The sequence below is a fragment of the Pseudopodoces humilis genome, chromosome 7 (genome assembly GCF_049639895.1).
Source record: "Pseudopodoces humilis isolate 2021_Gansu_Grassland_sample_001 chromosome 7, ASM4963989v1, whole genome shotgun sequence".
In the NCBI taxonomy this organism is placed as follows: domain Eukaryota; kingdom Metazoa; phylum Chordata; class Aves; order Passeriformes; family Paridae; genus Pseudopodoces; species Pseudopodoces humilis.
The window spans coordinates 22,430,769-22,452,386 of record NC_142206.1 but is presented as its reverse complement, the minus strand read 5'-3'; the positions used below and the strand labels follow the sequence as shown (position 1 = coordinate 22,452,386).

The 21,618-nt window shown below is 46.6% G+C and overlaps 1 protein-coding gene across 2 annotated transcripts in view; it reads left to right on the top strand.

The window, feature by feature from the left end:
• The window catches only part of ALX4 (ALX homeobox 4), a 41,687-nt gene that overhangs the window by 6,947 nt on the left and 13,122 nt on the right, over positions 1-21,618 (top strand). The window lies entirely within an intron of this gene.

Here is a 21,618-nt window from a genome sequence, read left to right as displayed (position 1 = left end):
CAATCGGTATGTCCTCATGTCCTCAGGTTTCTCATGTGAATTGGGCTCAACCCGCCAATCCACGTTAATGGTCTAATCTGTAAAAAGCAACTCATCAGTGTAGGCAATCTATATTGGCCAACACAAGATATGAGTTGTGCTTTTCAGAAATTGCTGAGCAATCACTGCCCCAAAAGTCATATGTTTCTGAGGTACTCCTCCTACACATCTGAAAAAAATCCCATCTCAATTGTTAATCATGTTGGAAAGCACAGGTCTAATATCTTTGTGTAGATACATTTTCATATGGAAAAAAGAGATAGTTCTGGATTAGGAGAAGCCTGAGTGGTAATGCAGCTGATATAGGACCCCTGTGACTTGAGAAACATTTACTAAGAGATGGATGGAAATATTTCATATTAATAAAATGTCAGAGCAATTTATCATAATGTCTCAGCAGCCTCAACTTGTAGAGGAAAGTTCATAAGTAAAGGAGGAAAGCACTTACATGTAATAAATAAATTACCTCCACTTTATTTTCTGTGCAAGTTCAGATGATTCAATGTTATTATACATATTGGTGAATCTGCTTGGCCATATTTTTCATTCATGCTTGCAAATCATCTTCATATTTTGACTGTCACATAAGTAGACACGAAGTGAAAGAGCAATTGTGATCACCATGATAACTCTAAGGTCATATTTTGGTCAAAGAGAAATCGCTGAGAAATAGGGTAAATGAATGTAGAGAGGAAGAAGAGATGAATGAGGAGAGGCAGGGGAAGAAAAAGAAGAAGAGGAGATATCTTAGATGGGTAATAAACAGTGACGGACTCAGCATTATTATGGAAGGTGGTTTGCAACAGATTTTATGAACTATCTAAGTATGAATCCACCAGTATCAAATTCTTTATATCTCCCTTGAGAATAGCCATGATTCAATATTTTGTAGCTGCTGCCTTCAGGTCCCAGCAGGAGTTAGTCATGACAAGTTGGTATATCATGAACTATGGTCTCTCATCTGCACTGACTGAAGACAGTTGCATTACCCAACTCAGTATTAAATGTCTATTTAAGTAAGTCTGTTTGTATCAAATGATATTTTTTTTTAATGAAGATGCAGTTGAAGTGTTACTCTTATCACATCTGCTTATTGGAAAGAGATGGTTGAATCGGTAGTATTTCTAAATATATTCTTTATTGGCAAGAACTGAGTTCATTAGCTGTAAGGCAGTGGGTGAGCTGGTGGTGGAGGCTGAAAGGTAAGCTGGTTTATTCACCAACATACTCCACTCTGTATGCTGAGCCCAGGTGCAAACTCTGTGGGACTTAAGATAGCAGCCACCTATATTCAGTGGAAGCCTGAAAACCCTACAAAACCAAAGGGCAGGGAGTCAACAGCATCAAGGCCCATCAGAGAAGTGCTATCAATGGGGAATGAGGAAACTGAGGAAGAGAACAAATGCTTTGGGTAGACTGATGTTGGGGGGAAATAAAATAAATTTGTAAGGTCTCAGTATATCACCTATCTGATTGCTGTTGTTCCCCATGAGGGTTCTAGGTGCAAGCACTGCTGCCTAAAAGAAATATCTTGTGTCACATCAATTCCTCCCTGTAGTGGAAGCAGTACCCCCGGGGCTTTGGATACTGACTGACTTCTTCACTTGGGAGCCGTAACATTGGTTTTTAGGGTAGGATGCTGTTTCCAAAAGGGGAAATGGGGAACTATTAATTCTTTTGATGCTAGAGAGATCAGATAACAAAAGCACTTGCAGGTATGTAACCTATTCAGGAGCAGTGGGAAGTGAAAGAAATTCATACCAGAATTAAATCAAAACAAACCAAAGTTTTACACTATGCCCAGGGAAAGAGTGCAATATCGAGAATTTTCCCATAAAGGGTTGAAAACAATCAGAGAATTACTCTGTTCTGGTACAGTGTTCAGAGAGACCTGAAGGCCCATCTGCAAGACCATAACTCTACAAGGTGTTGAGGAATGTGTGTGACACAGGCCAGAAGTTTTACAAAACAGGGGAAACAGGAATATGTTGCTCAGCCCAAAACTTAATATGAGACCTGAGCCACAGCAAGGTTTTCAAAAGAAAATAAAAGCATTTAAAAAATTACACCACAGGGGTACCAGCCTGCTGGGCATGGAGCTGGTCTCAGGCTGTTGGATCTGCCAGGTGGGGATGGGTCACCGATGAGACTGGTCCTTTCCAGTGTGTGTGCACAAGCCCACAACACCAGGTTTTTCCTGCCCCAGAGAAGCCACTCAAGAAATACCACACGGGAGGCTGATGCATGTCCGTTCCCACTGTGCAGCCAGCTGGAAAGATGAACTGGGCAGAGCCTTGTTCTGCAGAGCTTGCTCCCAGAGGAGAGCCTGAGGCCAAATGTGGGGCAGGATATGCACTACAGCCTGGACCACAGTGCTGGTCTATGGTTCATGAGGCAGCGAGACCTTCTGGAGCACCGTGCGATTCTTTCCCAGCCATCCAGGGGATGGTGCATGCCCAGACCTCTGCCTGGAGTAGAGTCAGGAGCACAGCTGTGGCAAGGACCCATAGCTGAGAGCTGAGAAGCACTGTGCTATAGACATAACCTGGCTTATCAAGATTTGGTCTGTACCTTCGTAAGCAGATTGGAGCCAGATATCACTCTGAGCTAGACAGGACACAGCCAAATGCTAGAAGGCAAGAGGAAGAAGAACCTACCTAAATTGGCAGAGGACCTGCAGACATTTTGTGTTTCTCACATCTCCAGTGAGGACTTCCAAGACAAATAGCTGATGGACCAATTGCTAGACAGTTAGACAGATTGTGCAGAAGGCCAGAAACACTCCACAAAGCTGTGGGATTTATGGCAGAGCTTAAATATTGCATTTCAGCTCTTGAACAGAAGTTGGAAAGCTGCTACTGGAAGAGGGGGAAGCTGGTTGCTTTATATAGGTATGAGGTCTTGTGCTAGAGAAATGAGTATTTCCATGCAGTTTATACCACTTCAAGCTATTAGAAAAAGAGACTTAGAAGGATAGAAAGCAATGGGGTATTGGCTGCAACATCAAACATGAGTGCAGCAACTCACTTAACTGCGGCCCTGTTGGGGAGGGGAAGTATCCACAGAGAGGGTTGTTATAAATATTTGACTGGTCAGGACAGAGCCTCATAAAAATCTACTGAAAGGCCCAAAGTCAGCTCAGGAAACAGAGGGACTTGTAGCTGCACATGCAAATTTTGGTGATGCTGGTTTTAAGTTAGAGTTGAAGCTATAATAAAGCTTATTTGTGCCTAGGTTTGGATATTAAGTTGATATCCAGAAAACCGTGCTGTTCCCTTGTGGCCTTTGGTTTTGTGGCTGGTTGTCCTGGAAATCCCCTTTTCCTTGGCCTAGGTGGTAAAAATTTGAGTTCTTGGTTGAACAACCTTCTTCTCCATTTGTCAGCAGTCCACCTCAGAGGATGGGCAATGGGAATAGCCAAGTAGCAGGAGAGGGGTTTATAACCTGTGTAATTTACAGGCATCACAGGTGCTCATTCAAGTGTGGAATTTAAAGCTAGAATTTTGTATAGGACATGGGAAAATAAAACAACGTATGGCAAGCACTCTTGAGAGCTCATTATCACCAAAACACTCAAAAAAGAGGTTCTGACGTTTTGCTATGATGTCTTGAAGTTGTAAAGTCTTTAGTCATGCCATAAGAAAACCAGTTTAGAGGAAAATGCAGAGAAAGGATGAAAAATTACTACAAGGAGGTGTGATGATTTTCTTGCATGTGTTGTATTTCTAAAATGGGTCCCCAAAGACGAGGAGAAACCCTACTGCAGCTGGTCATGGAAACCAGAGAGGGAGATGATGGGACAGTCCAACATGTAGCCCTCACCCTCGCATGTGTCTGAGGGAAGGCAGGGCCTGAGGAAAGTGTCCTTGCTGGCAAAAAATGCATGCAGCAGACTGGACTGCTGGGCTCCAGGAAATTGCTCAGCATAGCCAAGGTGGGAGATGAGCTAACACTGAGCATATATATCACTGTGGTTGGCACCTGGTCAGTCAGCATCAGGGCTTTCAGCCTGCAGTGCTTTCCTTCAAAAACACAGCTCATGTGAAAAAAAGAGGTTTGGGCAATCTGTTTGTGGCACCTGCCTCTGTGGGCAGGACCTGAGCTGTCTCTTTGAGCTTCTACACAGTTTTTGGACCTCATCAGCTGTCCTGGTTAGAAAAGAAGGCCAGGAAGAGCTTTGCTGTGTGATACATTAACCAGAGGGTGTTTGTGTCCTACCATTACTAGATAATATCTGGGATGTGCCTTACTGGGTTCATTTTGGTTACCACAGTGGGTATCTGGAGGTGAAAACGGCTTTCATGTTAGCACAAGTCCACACACTGAAATAGTGTAGCGTGGGTCTCCCATCCCCTCCCTCAAGAGACCAAGACAGCATAGGCAGCCACCCAGTCCCTGTGGCACAGCTGGGATGTCCTGCTGTGGGGTGAGCCCTTTAATAGGAACTGAAGATGTTTTGTAAACAGGCTGTCATAAGCTCCAGGCTGCCAAGCTAAATTGAACCCAGAGCAAGGTGAACTGCTGAAGAGAGGCATAACATGCATCCTGGGCAAACTCAGCCAGGAGCAAAGGGGCAGTGTCAGGAAATGTCAGGGAAGGCAGCATGGGACTGTCAGCCTGTCTGGCCTTGCAGGGCACTGATCCTGCTCCTGGAGGCTCAACTGCAGACTTGCCAGGATGACAAAAGCTCCACATGCCCGTTGTGAGAAGAGAAAGCTACCCTGATGGTGAAAGGAGAGCAGCCAGGCATTTTCAGGGCTGAAGCAGTTTCCATTGAACACAGCCGGGGGTGCCTGTGGGGTCGGAACAGCACTGACACAAGAGCACAGTCACCAAAGACTAGTTCTGCCAGTGCCTTGTTCAAAGGCTTTTTTTTTTGTGCAGATACCTCCCTCAGCAGGGGAGCAAGAAAAAATGGAGATTGCATCCTTTTTTATCTCCTTCTTCCACAGTGTGCAGGAATGAAAACTCTCCTATTTCATCCATAGATACAAGTTTGCAAGAGCAGAGTTCATGGAACTGAGAGGGGAATGTTCCTCAAAAAGGCTACTGATGTCAAACAAGGTGTGATTAAAAAAAACAAACCCTTATTTGGCAACCTTGTCTGCTTTTTGACTCTTTTCAGACTAGCAAGGCAAAAGCCCTCTGGTCATGGTGGGAAAGCTTGGAATTTAAAGATGAAATGTTGTATAGGAGATGGGAAAATAAAACAACTTGTGACAAGAACTCATTATCACCAAAACACTCAAAAAAGAGGTTCTGATGTTTTGCTATGATGTCTTGAAGCTGTAAAGTCTTTAGTCAAGCCATGAGAGAACTGGTTTGGAGGAAAATGCAGACAGATGATGGAAAATTTCTACAAGGAGGTGTGATGATTTTCTTGCATGTGTTGTATTTCTAAAGTGGGTCCCCAAAGATGGGGAGAAACCCTACTGAGCAGTGTCTCCTGGGACATTATTGCGATTTGTTGCTGTTGATGTTGTTGGGCTTTTGCCCGAGACAGAATCTGCCAGACAATATTTGTTGGTAGCTATGGATTTCTTTAGAAAATGACCTGAAGTTTACCCAAAAAGGAACCAAGGGGCTGTGATATTAACCAAGCTTCTAAGGGCTGAGTTTTTCACCATATTTGGGGACCAAGACACAAAGACCACACAACAAGGCAGAGGCTTTGAAGCCGAAGTATTTCAACAGGTTTGTCAGATGCTAGTAAAGGAAATGGGAGGTTTCCAGCATCCTAAAGATGGTAGGGAGGAGAAGCTTGGCTGGTGCTGAGAGAAGGCATTGAGCCAACTGCATGCCACCTGGCCTGAGATGCCTCCATTTACACTCCCTGCTCTCCCTGTGCTGCTCCTCAAGGCTTGGGTACCTGCCCCACACTGAGAGACCTTAGCATGTTTTACACAGCACCAAAACGCCATGAGTGTGCAACCAAATCATCCTCCAGACCCTTCACAAGAGAGTGACAAAAGGACCAGGACTGATCCAGCCCTTTGTCTGTTCTGTTGGGTTTTAATGACATTCACTGTAAAGGGAAAGCACTGTATGACCCAGTTTTCCTTTTCAGACATTATCCAGGAAACACAAAGAAATTGCAAGAAATTCGTAAATCTGGACTATGTAAGTCCAGCCTATCTGAACTCTGCAAAAATCAAGTGGAACGGGCTAGGTTTTTCTAGAGAAAATCTGATGCAAGTACTGCTTGCCCCAGGCAATGTGAATGTTGTCTGATGTAGGCTTTTGTGTGGAAACCTGGCTGATTGCACATCCCACAGAGATGGAGATATTAGGAGCCTGCAGCAGATAAGCCATGGTCTGTAGCACAGACCGCATACATGCATTAACACGTAAGAGACCAGTGGGTCCTGGCCAAGGAGAAGTTATGAGGATAACTGAGTGGGTTCTGAAAGCCAAGAACTAAGGGTGTCAGTCTGGTAGAAATTAGTTTCCCACTGGGGAAAACCAGGGAATGGCCACATTTAGCCCACAGATTTCATTAAAACCAAGAACTTTGCTGAGAACTCCTCCTCGAGAGAATTTCTAAAGAAAAGTGAGCAGCAGCTGAAAGCCTGTGGTGGCATCCCAGTGGGAGCACAGTCAACCCAAGCTCTGTGAAAATGTCCCAAGAGGAAAATGTGATATGAGTGTGTAAATAGCTACACTGGTTGCTCTGGCACTTCCTCCATGTATGCCTGACATGAGGTAGGTCCATGGGTCTGGGTCCTTCTGGAAGGGGGCTGAGCAGGGCATGTTTTTGCAGGGATGCCTGACAATGGTGAGGAAAGCAGTTCCTTTTTGTTCAGTCCTGTGCCAGAAGTGTTAACCCAGTGGTGTGAGCATGGGCAGTGAAGAGTGCCCAAAGCACATCCCAGAGCATGCCTGGCCCAGGCAGCAGGGGAAAGCAGGGGACCTGGCAGCATGGCATGATAGTGGTGTAGCACCATGGCTGAGGTGACCTGCTCCTCACTCTGTTGTGTCCTACCCAAAGCATCATCAGACCACCCCTTTTCCAGGCAGGCAGCTCTGCTCCTCAGCCTTCAGCTCTCCTGGCCCAGCTTTCTTCTGGGGCAAAAACCATTAAACAAAAAGATGGCACACTGGCTTCCAGACTCTCCCTGCCTGGTAATAATCTATGAAGCTTCCCACTGTACCATCCAAACACCACAGCCCATCAGCTGACAGGGGACAAAGTAACCTTTTATTTTCTCTTTGTCAGATCATGTTCTTGACAAAGTTACAAACTCATGTCATGTAGTCCACAGTGTACTACAGTTTAAAGCAAATTGGACTGTATAGCAGTTCATAAGCCTCAGCTTCATAAGCTGTAGGAGGTGTCAGTGGGAAGAACAATGTGGTTTAATCCAGTTCAGGAAGATGCGTCTTTGCTTTGGAAAACAGAGGACACCAGCAGCAAATACTCAGAGGGTCCCTGATTCCAGGCAAGTCTCTCCTTACCAGCAGAATCCCTTCTTTGGGATGGAGACTTTCCTCTAACACTAAAACCTTGGCTCTAAAACCCTGGCTTCTTGGAAGCTACAAACTCATAACTGTGTTCACTGAAGAGGTTTTGGAGCTTGGAGTCTCATTGTTTACATCCAACTGTATATTTTCTCCTGAGAGTCCAATAAACCAAGTGAATTGCAGAAGAAATTGCACATTCCCACACAGGCATTTTCATTTGCCTCTCATGAAATCCGAAAAACTGTGACCCAAATGTACTGTGAGATAGTAAATCTGAGAATGCAGTGTGTGGGAAGCCTAGTCTGAGATGAGAAGGAAGGAGAAAGCAACCCACTACAGCCCCCAGCATCTTTCCCTGCAAGCAGTCAGAGCCCACGAGCTGTAAATGCTTTGGGGAAACAGAGGCCAGCCAATGCCTAGTGGGCCCACTAATTCCAGGAGCCCTCAGACATGGGAAACTGAAGTGTTTTATCTGTTCTTCCTAAATTTCAGCCTTTCCAGACCCTTGCAGACAGGCTTGTTTCTTAAGAGAACAGGAAGACAGCTGGTGAAAAGGAGTCTTGTGTGCTGTCATCTAGGAAACTGAAACAGCACATACCTTTTCAACCAGTGCTTTCCAGGTGTATTGATTCCAGCCCATGTATTCTGACTGTGTATTTTATTCTCCTCTCTAGGCTGTCCTGCCTGCAGTGACTCTTTCCACCTGCTTTTGAGGCCTCCTGTTGCTTCCCAGCCTGCTAAAAAAGGCAGCTTTTAAGCAGTGAAACTCTGCTTGTGGCACTGGCATCATGATGTCTCTAGGCAGAGACTTCCTGAGTTGTGGTCCATGTCAGCACACAGCCACCCTTACAGAGATCAGGTATCTCCCAAAATAAGGGCTCTCCTAAGGAAGTATTTTGGGAGACAGGGAGCAGGAGGGATGAATGCCCCGTGTGTTTTATTTGCAAATAGTGAGCAAGGTACGAGTTTTTGTGGTCTGTCTGGGACACAAAATTGTTGTTGGGATGATGTTTGTGAGTAATCTCTGGTCAGCAGATTGTGTGTGTGTGAACTGATGCAAGGAGCAGGCAGCTGAAAGGGCATCTGCGGTGGTGAGTGGGAGGCAGACACAAATGATGAGTCCTTGTTCCCTGATCAGATGAGCACCTCTGGCAGGAGCAGGTTTCTGGGACAAATAATTCCTTTTCACAAGTTCATAAAGATGATTTCTGTAAATGTTTGGTAATGTTTACTTCACATTTGTAGTCACTCATGTCAATGTAATCCCGTCCTGGAATGTTAACTGGAAGCAAACACAAAAGTGGGCATGAACTCCGCTTTTTAATTTAGGCTGATTTTCATGGTCATTATATTTCACGTAATCATCCAGTTTGGTTGAGAACTAATGGTGCTCCAGGAGTTGCTCTCCTTCCAAGAGTCATGATATTTTTGCTTTCTGTTAGGAAAATGTGTTACCAGAGTCAGTGTTGTTTGTGTCTACTGCCTGACACTTCATACCACAATCCTGTGTTCAGTTTCTTCTAACTTAATCAAAACTTAACAGTCTTGCCTAAAAGCTCCCACAGCAGTTGTGTGCCTCTGGCTGTTTTTATAATACTTTTTTTTTTTTAAAGTTCTTCCGAATCAATTAAGCCATTTCTAAGAATGTAACTAAAACTAAGCACATTTTTGTTTTCTCCATGTGAGGAAAAAATTCTGATGATGACTTTTTTCGTAAGTTCTGCTGCACTGTGCTGTGGAGCAAGATCACCAGATTTACAGTGGAGCTGGGCTTTGGGTAGGAAATGTGCTCTGTGCCTTTCCTCTGAAAGATTATCCAACAACTAACCATACGGAGTTGTGGTTTGAACTGCCTCAGCAGTGACACTTTTAATTTTCACACCTAAAGACACTGCAGATTTCTCATGTTCTAGGAGTGTTTTCAGACAGGTGTGAACTTACTCTTATTGCAGTGGCCTTTTACCCCAGTAGTTGGTCCAGCCTTGCTTGGACCCAGACAAAGAAAGGAAGCAAAGGCTGGGATAAGGATAAGGGATTTTGATGTGGCAGAAACTTGTTCTGAAGACTGAGGAGTGTGTTGGATTGGATGGGGGTTTAGATCTACTTGGCCAAGACACAAAGATATCACATGATTCAGGGCACCTGAGAGGCATAGGACCTTCACCTCCAGGCTGCAAAAATATTAGACAGTGCTAAGTACTTTTTAAAACTGAGGCTTAGACAGAGTGTGTGTTGTGTGCCTGGTGGCTGTGTCTCACTTTGCCATCCACACAACATGAGAAATAGCAGTGCCTCACCTCCCCTGGCTTGTTGTGACTCGGGCATCTCTGCACGACCCTCTGGCACAGCTCAGTGGGTGCCGAGGGATGCCCAGAGGACACTGCTGAATAAATGCAGTAAATAATGATCACCTTCAAACACTGGGTGATGATGATGAGAAAACAGAGAAGTGTTCACCACAGAGAGGGGTCCAGTGTCTGATCTGAAGACCCAGAAAGCAAGAAGTATTTAGGAAAAAAAGTAAGAGGATTGGTGAAGAAGCCCTTCAGACAGTGCTCTCACTGCTTATCCTCTTGGGTCCAGTAGACACGTTTGGTCCTGGCATTGTGTTTAACTGCGGTGCCATGCAGCCAGGGACCATTCCAGCTGTCAGAGGCTTCACACAATGTAACCATCTGCAGCCACAACAGCACCGGGGGCAACAACCTCTCTCTAGAAAAATTTGGTCCCAGAGCAGCTTTATAAATGAATTAAGTGGTGCAGGTGATGGTCAGAGATCCAGGTCTTGGCCTGGCTTGGTCACCACCAAGTACAGAGGGTGGACAGACTCTGGTAACTTTGGCCATCAGGGTCAGGTAGCTGGAGAGCATGTGTGGGATGGGCAGACACTGCGAGAATGTGGCTCACCAGGCACAGTCTGGGAAAAGAACTGACATGCAGAGGTGGAGTAGAAAGTAAAGGTCATGTGCTCTTGGCTCATGCAACCCTACTTCTGGGTTGGCTTTTTTTGGGGTTGTCTTGGTTTTTTGTTTTTTAATTTAATTTTTTCCCCCCCGGTGACAATTATATGTGTTGCAAGGTGAAGTAGTTCTCAAGTGAAATGAAATCCCTTTCTCTGACCTCAGAGTGCATAACTCTCTGAATTACTTGACAAGCACAGTTTACCCTTTGAGCAATTCATGGCTCCCCTTCCACAAGTAAGAGCACACTTTTGTGGATGTTTTCCTTGCTCAGTACTACCTAATGGATTTTTTTCCTTAATAACTGTCATTTGACCTGTATCTTGGGTTCAATCCCCATATGGGCCATTCACTTCAGACTTGGACTCAATGATCCTTGTGAGTCCCTTCTAACTCAGAATAATCTGTGAATCTGTTGCTATTCTCAGCTCAAAATTAAAAATGTAAGTTGCTGATTGTGAATACTATTTGTTGTTCATTTACTAGAGGAATCTTAGGCACATTCATCCCATTTCCTCTTAGTGCCTCATTATCAATAAACCTTTGCCTCACAGCCTCTGTAAATCATTTTCATCCCTTTCCTCTGGGAACCATGTGTTTGGGCTCTTGCACGAGTGTCTCGTGAGAGTAACTGGTCAAGTCATGCAGTATCATTTTTACTCCTTGATGAATTGGCAAAGCTTCATTAAAAGTTGCTTTATTGAACAACACATAAGGTTTTTTTCTGGATGAGGAAAGCATTGCACTTAAACCATGATGCAAGCAGGGTTTCCCAGTATTTTACCAAGCACAGTGGCTTGCATCAGCTATTGGTATCATTCAAAAGACTTAGATTTTCCCGGCTCCCATAGTCAACATATACCTTCTCTCTTCTAGGATATGAAGAATGTGCAGCTAAAGCTCCATAGGAGTCCTAAGTTGGTATATATGTTTCAGAGCTGATGACAAAAGAGGGAGAGTTTCAAACACTCTTTCCCTACTCCTCACAGCCCCAGAAGAAAAAAAAGTGAAGTGCAAGAGTGCAGCACTCACAACTAATCGTGGTCTCCCATCAGAGGCTGCAGCAGTGTTGGCAGCTCACAGCAAACACCAATGGTGGACACAGACCCTGAGCCAGACTGAGGCAGGGGAGAGCTGTTTGCTGCAGAGGCTGGAGGGAACCTAGGAAGGCCAAGGATTTATTAAACTTCAGTTTGACTGGAGCTGAAATATGTGCCTCTAGAGCAGGGCAGCAGAGGTTCAAGGAGTCCTTTCTGTAGACATTTTATGATAGTCTTTGGGGATACATATAAGAAGACTGGGGCATTCTGAGTAATTTAAAAAAATATTTGTTTAGACTGTGTCAGGGTCAGCTGGAGTTTCCAAGCAAGCCAGTCTTAGATGGATTTTTCTGTCTTTGCCCTTTCTCCACAGTTATAGTGTAGACACTCTGTGGTTCATGACCAGGCCATGCAGTGCAGCCACGTCTCCTCAATACCTCAAAACAACTCTCAAGCTCAGAGAGACCTTGAGGTCACTGTGTAACCCCTGCACTGCATGTGGGTTCATGGAGACCAGGGATGAGAGTCTCTGGCCATTGCTGATGCCACCTTCAGACCCCGTCAGGAGTCTGGGCTTTCCCACCCCTATTGGCATCAGCATCTCCTCTGCAGGAAACCCCTGTGGGGCTGCAGCACTGTCCTCACTTCCTGATGAGGGTGTAAAGGTCAGGGGAAACAACCATACTGCTCTCAGGTTTTCTGTTGGTTATTGTGTCTTGTCTCTTGGCTGGAAAGTTCCCAGTTTGGTTGTGCTGCTTCTTGCTTCAGTTTGGGATTTTGTTCCCTATTACTCTCTGCCAGTAAAAGCTGATGCCAGTCTGTTGCCCAGGCCCAGTGACTGTGAATTAGTGGGTTTGGTAGCCAGAAACCTAATTTCTTTCTGGAATGCTTCTAAAAGCCTAGTGCTTGTAGGAATTTTCCCAGACCCGACTGGCCTTGAGTTTTGCAATGTGCAGTTGGAATGGAAATAAATTATAGATGTTCTTCCAAGAACAGGCAGGTTTGGGGAAGGCTGAATGTTTTTCTTCCCTTGTCTGGGCCTTTCTTTACTAATCAGCTGTATAAAACTGAAGAACAACAGAACTACTTTGCTAAGAAATCTTGCCCAAACTTTGTCTCAGTGTTTAAACTCAACCCTTTCTGTGGTTCTGTGAGGTTCAGCCAACTTTGGTTGTTTTCTGCTTTTTCTCCAGCTTTCTATTACTCCTCCTTTCCAATTTCCAAGTGTAACTGGTAGCACCCAACTGCCCCTGAGATGTGCTGTACTTGTGCTCCAATGGGGTTGCCACAGCATCTCATCCAGACTCAGGAGTCCCCAGCTCTTCTCCGTGGGGGCACCTGGGGGCCCAAACTGAGAAGCACAAGGAGCACCATGGGAGTGGTGTCAGGAAGATTTGTTTGGGCTTGCCTGACTGCCCATCTGAAGTACAAAACACTGCACTTCAGAGAAAGGGTAGTCCAGGGACACACATATGCTGCAGTGTCTTGCTGGACTAGGGCAGCAGGCTGGGCTGGACAGCTGGGCAGAGCCTGCTCGGACACCACCCTGGCCGGGGCCCACAAGCCATTGAAGTTTGTCTGTCATTAATTTGAACCAGGACTTCATAATGCAGATGCAGCTGAGCTCTTGCCCAGCCCATTATAAAATGGCCCTAGCCTCCCTCCTCCTGCCCCTCTTCTCAGCCTGCAATTTCACATTGCAGATCCAGCCCTGCCACCAGCAGCACAAAACAGGCAACAAGAAGTCACCTCTGGGAGGCAGCTAAACTTCAGCGATGCATGGCTGTCTCTGCTGCAGAGAGGTTGCTTCTGCAAAGCCGACAGAGAAGAATGCAGAGAGAGGCAGAGAGACCAACCAACCCAATGACGTGAACAGCGTCCAGGCAGGCACCGACCCACAGGATGGGGTGAATCACTCTGCAAGCTGGTAGCAGGGAATTAAACTGTGCCATAGACAGACATCAGAGCAAGGATCAACTCCCTCCAGGCAGCTTTGTCTCACCAGCCTTCCTCACCAGCAGGAAGTAGGATCCCCCACTCCCTTCTTAACTAGATGTCTGATTGATGCTTTCTGCCACAGGTGGTGGCTGATGGTGCCTCACTTGGTGTGTGGTTGGCATGGAAGGAAACACACACATTGAGATGTGGAAGGCTGCATGACTGCCTCATACCTCCCTCTCACCCTGACAGAGCAGAGGTCCTGCTCACCCAGCACACAGCCTGGGGTTGAAATTATAGAGGAAATGTCCAGGGCATGTTGTGGGAAAGAGAGAGGCACTAACAGGTTGTGTGGAGAAAATTACAGCTTTCAGAGAAGAGCCCCCTTTTCTCTTGCAGTGCTCAGGTGAGGGATCTTTTCAGATCCTTGCAGGGACCAAACGATACGGGTGAGGTTAAGATGAATACATAAATCTGTACCTGATGGGAACTCTCATGCCCCTCCTTTCAGAGTGAGAGCTTAGCCCTAAGCCCTGCATCAACCTCATCTGTCACCCACATCTGAACAGCACTCGGTGCTACTGCAGGCACTGAGTGGCACTGCCTGCTGCCAGCCCGGAGCTCCACAGCACTCACATTTCCCTGCTACAGGTGCAGGGCCTGATTTCACAGGGCCCCAGCACAGGGAGGGGGGTTGAATCCTGGCTGCCTTAGATGCTACTGTTGCTAACTCGGCTGGAGATAGCATCCAAGCAGAGGAGGAGCAACCTTGCTGGATCTAGATTTTTCTAAAAACAGCACAACAGAGGCATAACTGAATGACCCCAAAGTAAGGTAGACTAGGTGGATTGGGCAGACATTGCTCCAGATGCTGACAACCAGTAAGGATGTCCCAGTAGATGAACTCAGCTCAGACAGGAGCAGAACAGAGTTCCCACATTGGGACAGAGCATCAAAGTGTGCAAAACCCTATAGTGCCTGTCTGTGGAGAACACAAGTCTTCAGCAAACAGCACTGAGGACCTGTCTGTCCTGTCTTTCACTTGCCCAAGGATTTGTGGACTCTTCTGGCCTGAAATCCCAATAAACAGTAACTAGCCTGTGTGTAGGTATGAGTCTATGACTGAGACAACACCATTCAACACTTTGTCCAATATTAGTGATGCTTATCTTTTTTCTTAATTAAATCACATATTTTATCTACTCAGCACTGAGCCAAGTCTTCAGAGCAGTTAGGTGCTTACATCTGGTTCTGAGGAGCTTAGGGAAAACCAAGACCCTCAGGCGATCACTGTCATGGCAAGGCATGCAGGACTGCTTGGGAAGGAGGAGACTACTTATCCAAAAGGTATCAAAACCAGGGCTAAGAGGAAACTGAAAGCCCTTTCAAACCCCCTTTCCCATCCTTGCCTGCCTTGTTCATCTTCCTTGGCTGGTACTCACTGGGGATATATCAGTTCAGAGGTTCTAGATGGCTTTTGGTTCTCAGGCTCTGCTTTAGGCAGAGACACAAGCAGCATGGAGGAGAAAGCCATCACTTTTTCCTAGGGGTTTGTGACATGCCTACAGTGGGAAATGCAACATTTTAAAATGTAGTAGCTGACCCATCTTGTCTGCTGTACTTTCAAACTTTGCACATAGCCTGGCATGCTGCAAACCTGTAGTTGATCACCCCCGGCCCTGTGCCTGGGGACACCTGTGTGGGATCTAATGAGGCTCTGATGCCACCGAGGTGGCTGTCACTTCCATCTGCTGTCACTTAAAAAGTCATCTTGTGGCTGATCCTGGCATATTCCCATGGCACTGTGTCACCTCCTGCAGCACTGAAGACTTTTGGGTTTCAGAGAGGACAAGACCGTGTCACTGGGAAATTAATGGGCTCATCAGAGAGAGCTGAGATGCCCAACCCCAGAATATTGGCATAAGAAATAATCTCCCTTCACATTCAGTTGTGAGGAAGCCATGGTATGCAATGGAGCAGTTTCATTTTCTCTCCATGGAGGCAGTGGCAGTACATTTTCTTGCTCTTTCCTTATATCATGTTCTGGGATCCAGAAAGTCAACTGTAATTGCAGCAGGTTGCTAGAAGCATTTTTGAGCCTTACAAAATTTGCTAGTCAGCACTTTCCTGCTTTTCAGATGAATGTGCCACATGAAAAAGGGCTTGGGGAATGAGCTGTGCCTTTTTCTCTAGCCACAGCTTCTATGCAGAGTTTTCAGAATTGATTTGTTTACGTAAAAGCCAGTTTTGTTAGTGTCCTTTAAAAAACATGAAAGAGGAGCAAGCAGCACATGTTGCATTTGTACAGACAACTCTGAGGTCTCCCCAAGTAGCCACAGGGTGTGTGAATCCAGCTAATCAGGCAATAAAGCAACACATGCCCTCAAAAACAGATGTTTGTGTGGGGCAAAAAGCGCTAGCTCAGAATGAAAGTGAGAGGAACAGCAATTTTCCCAAGTAAATAGTGCATATTCCCCAGGCTTGCTGTGATGTAAACTTCTCAGCAGCACTAGAGTTAATGTTTATCAAGCTGTCTGTCCCCAAACTCGTACAGTGATTTACTCCAGGAGAACTAGCCAGCCAGCAGAAAGAGGGCTTAAGTGCAGCCAGGGCTGAGGGGAATGTGACTCCCACAGAAACATCTCCCAGGCACACAGTGGAGATAGAGCCAGTGACTCGAGTTATACACTGGCTTCAGGGCCACCAAAAAGCCACCAATGGACTTACTGTATGGGACCTTTGACACTGTCTCCAGACTTTTGACACTGACTCCAGCTTTTCGGGAACATGAGGAGGTTTCTAGACATTTCAGCTCCAGGCTTTAGTATTGTTCCTTCTGTATGCTCTGATCAGAAAAATAAGCCTCTTCTCAGAAAAGGGAGCCCTAGGTGTGGTCAGGAGGAGCACAGTAAAGAGAATCATTCCTTTCCTGCTTTCATTCTTCTACAAGTAGCCTTTTCTGTAGGACTTCGCTCTGTCTGTAATTAGACCCCCAAGGTGATCAGGTATTTCACAGCTATTTTTAGTCTGTGAGTTCCACCCTGAGCAAACACCAAACGTGTCCCTCCTTTGCTGTAGAGCCTAAGGAGGCAGCAGGCAGCAGTGCCAGCAGCTTTGACAAGCTCAGCAGAGATGGGTGGTGTCCATGCAGATGAGAACAACCATGCAGAGGTCTCCTGAGCACAATGGGAGGTCAGTGAATGCTGTACCACGAGCAGAGGAACAGCATAGACCATATTCAGCCTTCCTTCAGGTTCTGCAGAATCAACCAAAAGAGGTCCCTGTCTGGGAGGGATGGACATGTATTCATCCTTATCCAGAGCTGAAATGGAGATGCTCCAACCAGTTTCTGTTCAGCAGCAGATGTTAACTGCAGCTTCCAAAATGAAGCCAATGGTTTGTGTCTTATGTAGAATTATACCACCTGCATTTAAGAGATGAATGTTGCCCAGTTTTACACTTCAGTTGGGCACGAGAGTGAAAGTATGATTAAGCACCTGATCATTGCTAATAAAATCAGTGATGCCATATACAACTGAAAAAGTGTTAAAATCTTTTCTACATGTGCAGAATGTCACATGTAGAGTCATGCAAGAGCACTGACTCCCTGAACAGAAATAAACCTAAATATTCAGGTCTTTATATGTCTAAAATTCAGTCACTTTTTTCCTATATAACCCAAATTGTGGATGTCTTTTAAATAATAGTTTTGTGCTGACTTCTAGACTTCAATGACAGATAGGAGGCAGAAGACTGCAACAGACAGCTTAGAAACAAGTATAATGGTTTCAGAATGTGTTAAGGTAAGGTCACAGGAGTTGGATAAGGTTCCTATGGTTGGCCAAGTCCTTGAGTGTGCCGGCTGTGCTGTAGTGCAAATCTGTCTTGGTAAGAAGTGTAAAATACACTGCTTGAACCCTCTCTAGGCAAAATGTTAGCACTGGTATTTAAGCAAGAGTTGAGAGAATGGCATTAAGAGAATGACATTAAAATTCATTTTTTTTAAGGCACCATTGCTATGAAGAGTCAGACCATGCCTGTGCAGGCAAAGAGAGGCACCCTGAAGTGGCCAGCACTGGAGGCCATAGAATTTGGGGGTGGGCCGAGAGGAACACTGCTGTGCCCACACTTGGACAGGAGGGTAGAAGGCCCCAATGTCATTTAGTGTGGGAGCAGAGGGGCAGGCTGGTGCAGCCCCATGCCACCTGTGCCACACTGTTTGGACATGGGTTGTCCACAGACAGACAATGCCTGTGAGCTGCCACATGCCAGTAGGTGTTCCAGGCTATTCTTGATGCCTCCCAGGACTGGGACAGCATCAGCTCTTCACTGAGACTGTAATAGCTTGGACAAGATGTTGCCAGAGCAGGACATTAACAGTGCCAAGACCCAGCAGGCTTTTTAGCCTGGAGCCCAGTGGAACTGCCCTGTGCTGGCTGTGTGCCTGGGCTGTGCTGGCCATGTAGCTCTCTTGCAGCCTTATGGACTGCAGGGCTGCTGTCACAGGATCTGTGTGAAGGAGCCTATGGTGCAGGAGCTGTGGCTTGTCATGCATGTGCTGTGCAAAGCAGACCTACCATTTCAAGTTGGGTCCAAAGCTGTGTGTTGGAAATGTCCCAATCTCCATCCCTGTGGATGCGCCAAGTTGACTTTGCTCTAAATTAAATTCCACGGATAAGATTGTACATAGTGAGATTTTACTTAGTCACCCTCTCAAAATAGCACACCTGAGGAACAAAAGAGATACAAGTTGTGAATCCAAACATTCTGATAGCGTGAAAAAGATGACTGTTCCCTCCAGAAGTGTGTCAGCAAAGCAGTGCAACTCCTGGCTGTCTCAGGGCCTTACCTCATAGTCACAGGTGAACATGGTCTTGTGTCTCCTGCAACCCCTTTCTCCTCTGTAGGGTTCCCAGGACAGATGTGGTGAGATTTGATAGGCATATCCCTGCAGAAGAAGTGGGAATGCAGGCATCCCTCCTGCCCAAAAGGAGCTGCCAGATGCTTGGGGCCCATATGCCCAGTTACCCCGGACTATCCCTGCCCCTTGGCAGCAGACACAGGGTGACTCAGGGACGGTCTTGGGAGTGCTGATGGTCTAGCCAAGGCACTGGGAGAGCAGGGTATAATTGTGGGAAGTCAGAAAATATCCTCCTTCTATTGCCAGGAGAGCAAGGATGGATTGGCAAGCAGTGAAGGAGGCACCAAGTGATCCTGTCGGACTTGTAAGGGTACAGTGGTGCTCACATTAACTCCTTGTCACAGAGACCTTCACAATATGTAACTCAAGGTCTCTCTAGGTTTGATTAGAAACAGACACCCCAAACTTTGCACTGAAACTTTGAGGCCATCTCCAGTTACAGGAAGTCTGGGCATATCCATATGCAGATGTATGCAATTTGTTTCACTTCAGCAGTTAGCGTGACTGTTTTGAGGTCAGGGAGCCTGTTTCTAGGGAATGAGAGTTACTACTTGGGATGCTCAGCTGAGGGTGGATGCACACCATGTCCTCTCTATGCTGCCATCCTGCCCTCCATCCCAGAGGTTCTGCCCTTCCCATGGAAACAGTTCATCCCTACCAGGGCTCCCAGGGACTAGAGGTGAAGAAGTCCATGTCTGCTGCAGTGCAGGAGCATGAGGGCAGTGTGGCTGAGCTACGAAGGAGGGCTCTGGGCTGGCAGAGCAGGCATGGGAACACCCACTGTGTGTGCAGCAGGGACGGTCCTTGCTCCCTGGGGCTGATGGTTTGTGATGGAGATAACTTACCTTACCACTGCTGAAAGTCTGGGTCCTGCAGTTTGAGCTATGCTGTCAATGAAATTAGAACTGACACAGAGCTTTTCTCTGTGTGTGTGTGTGTGTGTTTGTGCAGAACCTTCCTGAGCTCCTGAAACAGATAAAAACCAGCAGAGGAGTTCCCAAGGAAAGGCTTCAGGTCTTGTGTTTGCTGCTGCAAACAGGGGCTTAGGAGGCAAAAGGGGGCTTAGGAGTCAGGGAGGCAGGCAGCACAAAGCCATGGGAGAGAATGTACTGAGCTTCCTGACATCATCAATAATAAAAGAAAGAGAGAAAGGGAAAAAACACCCCAGCCTCTTGGAATACTTTATTTATTACTCTGTCTCTACTGAGTCTCATAGGTGGTAGTCATTGCTGCAGACTTTCTGGAACTGTTTCATTTTCAGTTGTAAAAATTATAAATACCATGTCTGTAGCATATGATTTACCAAGGCTGTGGGGCAGGGCACTGTCCCAGCTCATTTTGGATGGGTCTGTCCACCTGCATTCCCCAGGAGCAGTGGGAGCAGTCAGCCAGTTGGAGAAAGCAGGTTCAAAGAGGAGGCAGTGTGTCAGCCACTGCACTAGACACTGGTCCTGGAACCCAGGGAGCATAAATTTTGTCAAAATGTTCCCAAGGATCAAAGCAAAGAGAGCTGAGATAGACATTAAGCTTTGGTAAGTTTTGTAGGGAGCTCATCAAAAGTCTGAAGGAACAATATCGGAGAAAGCAATAAATCTGAAATCACAGTAGGGTGAAAGTGGCAGGTAACTCCATTGCCTTCATCCAAGGTCTGCCTACAAGCCCTCTGTATCACCTGGGCAATTTTCTTCTCAAACACCTCTCATAGCTCATCTCCCCCAGGCTTAAACCTGGGCCACCCTTGCTCTCATGCCTGAGGGTGACAGCTGCATTTCATCTTCCTGGTTTCATCCCCATCATCTCAGTGCAGCCCTTCACCTGTGACAGTGAGAGACAGGCAAGGACTTGTGTACTGGACACCTTCTCACAATTTCATGGGCTTTTGGCTCTGAAGATGTGACAGAGCTGTTCACAGAAGGGCTAAACTGTAAATATACAGTGAATTAGCAAAAGGATTTTGCAACCAGAGATGAGTATTGCCAAAGACACAGGCTAAGATGCCTAAGCAGGCATTAATGACCCTGGCTATCACATTGCCTGGGAAGAGCTCCCAGTGGGGACATCACTAAATAGTGGAGCTGTTTCCCAGAAAGACTGATCCTGGCCTGGTTCCTGGTTAATTTTTAAAAATAGACTAAAGTGAAATTTCAAAAAAAGATGAGACACTTGGTGTGCTCTTGGCTTGGTAAGGAGAGAATGGATAGAGAATACCACAGTATCACTTCTCACACACTTGGGAACTGAATGTAGTGGCTTAAGGTTAAAACCCGCCGTAGGGGCACCTTGTTTTTTGCCCAAAGATCCCAGCCAGAAATGTGGCCAGGTGTGACATTTGGCTGTGCACTATATGACAGGTGGCCAGTCACTCACACAGATCCCTCTTTTTCTGTCCTGGGTTCAGCCCACCATGCAGAGCAGTGCCATCAGATAAGGGAGAGGCATGGGTCCCTAGCAGGGTCCTGCTGGCGTAGCATCACTCTTGCAAATGAAGGGGACACCACTGTCATAGGAGGCAGGAGGTGTGCAGGACAGGACACGCATAGTGCCTGCACCTGAGAATGCATATACCCCATTACAAAGCTCAAAAGTGATTTTACTGTAGCTGCTAAGCCTTAGAAAGGAACCAGTTCACTGGTTCCGTGGTTTAAACCCCTTCCTCCTGCTCTGCCATACTGCTCTCATATGTCATGTCTCATTAATTATTAATTGAGGGCAACCAGGTGGGAACAGCCCCCCAGACTGCTGTCACACTCCTCTCATTTCCCTCTGCCCTGCACACAGGGGGTGCTGTTTCCACAGGTCTCATACTGTCCTTTTCCACGGCACTGAGCCCTGTTCACGGGCAAAAGCAGTGCAAGTCCTGGCAGCAGGCTGTGGGGGTGACTGGGGGTGCCAGTCAGGAGCCGCTCTGCTGACACACCACCACTGCCTGAGCATGCAGGAGCAGGAGACAGACCCCACCGAGCACCACGTGTGGCTGCTGTATACTCCTGGTTTCCTACTCTGCGTTATTCAGCAGGGGAGCACAGATGGACTGCTGACAGGGGACCTGTATGGTGCAAGCAGCAGATGGGACCTCTCAGAGACCCTTCCTGTGGCTAGGACCAGGGAATGTAGTGCTCCATGATGTTCAACCCTGATGTGGGTGTTGAGAGGTTGAAGGAGGGTCTTGCTGGGGTGTGTGCACCAGAGTGTTCAGGGCTCATCCTCCCACCTGGATCTCTGAGAGGGAACAGAAGCTGAGAGAGCTTGCCCCAACCTC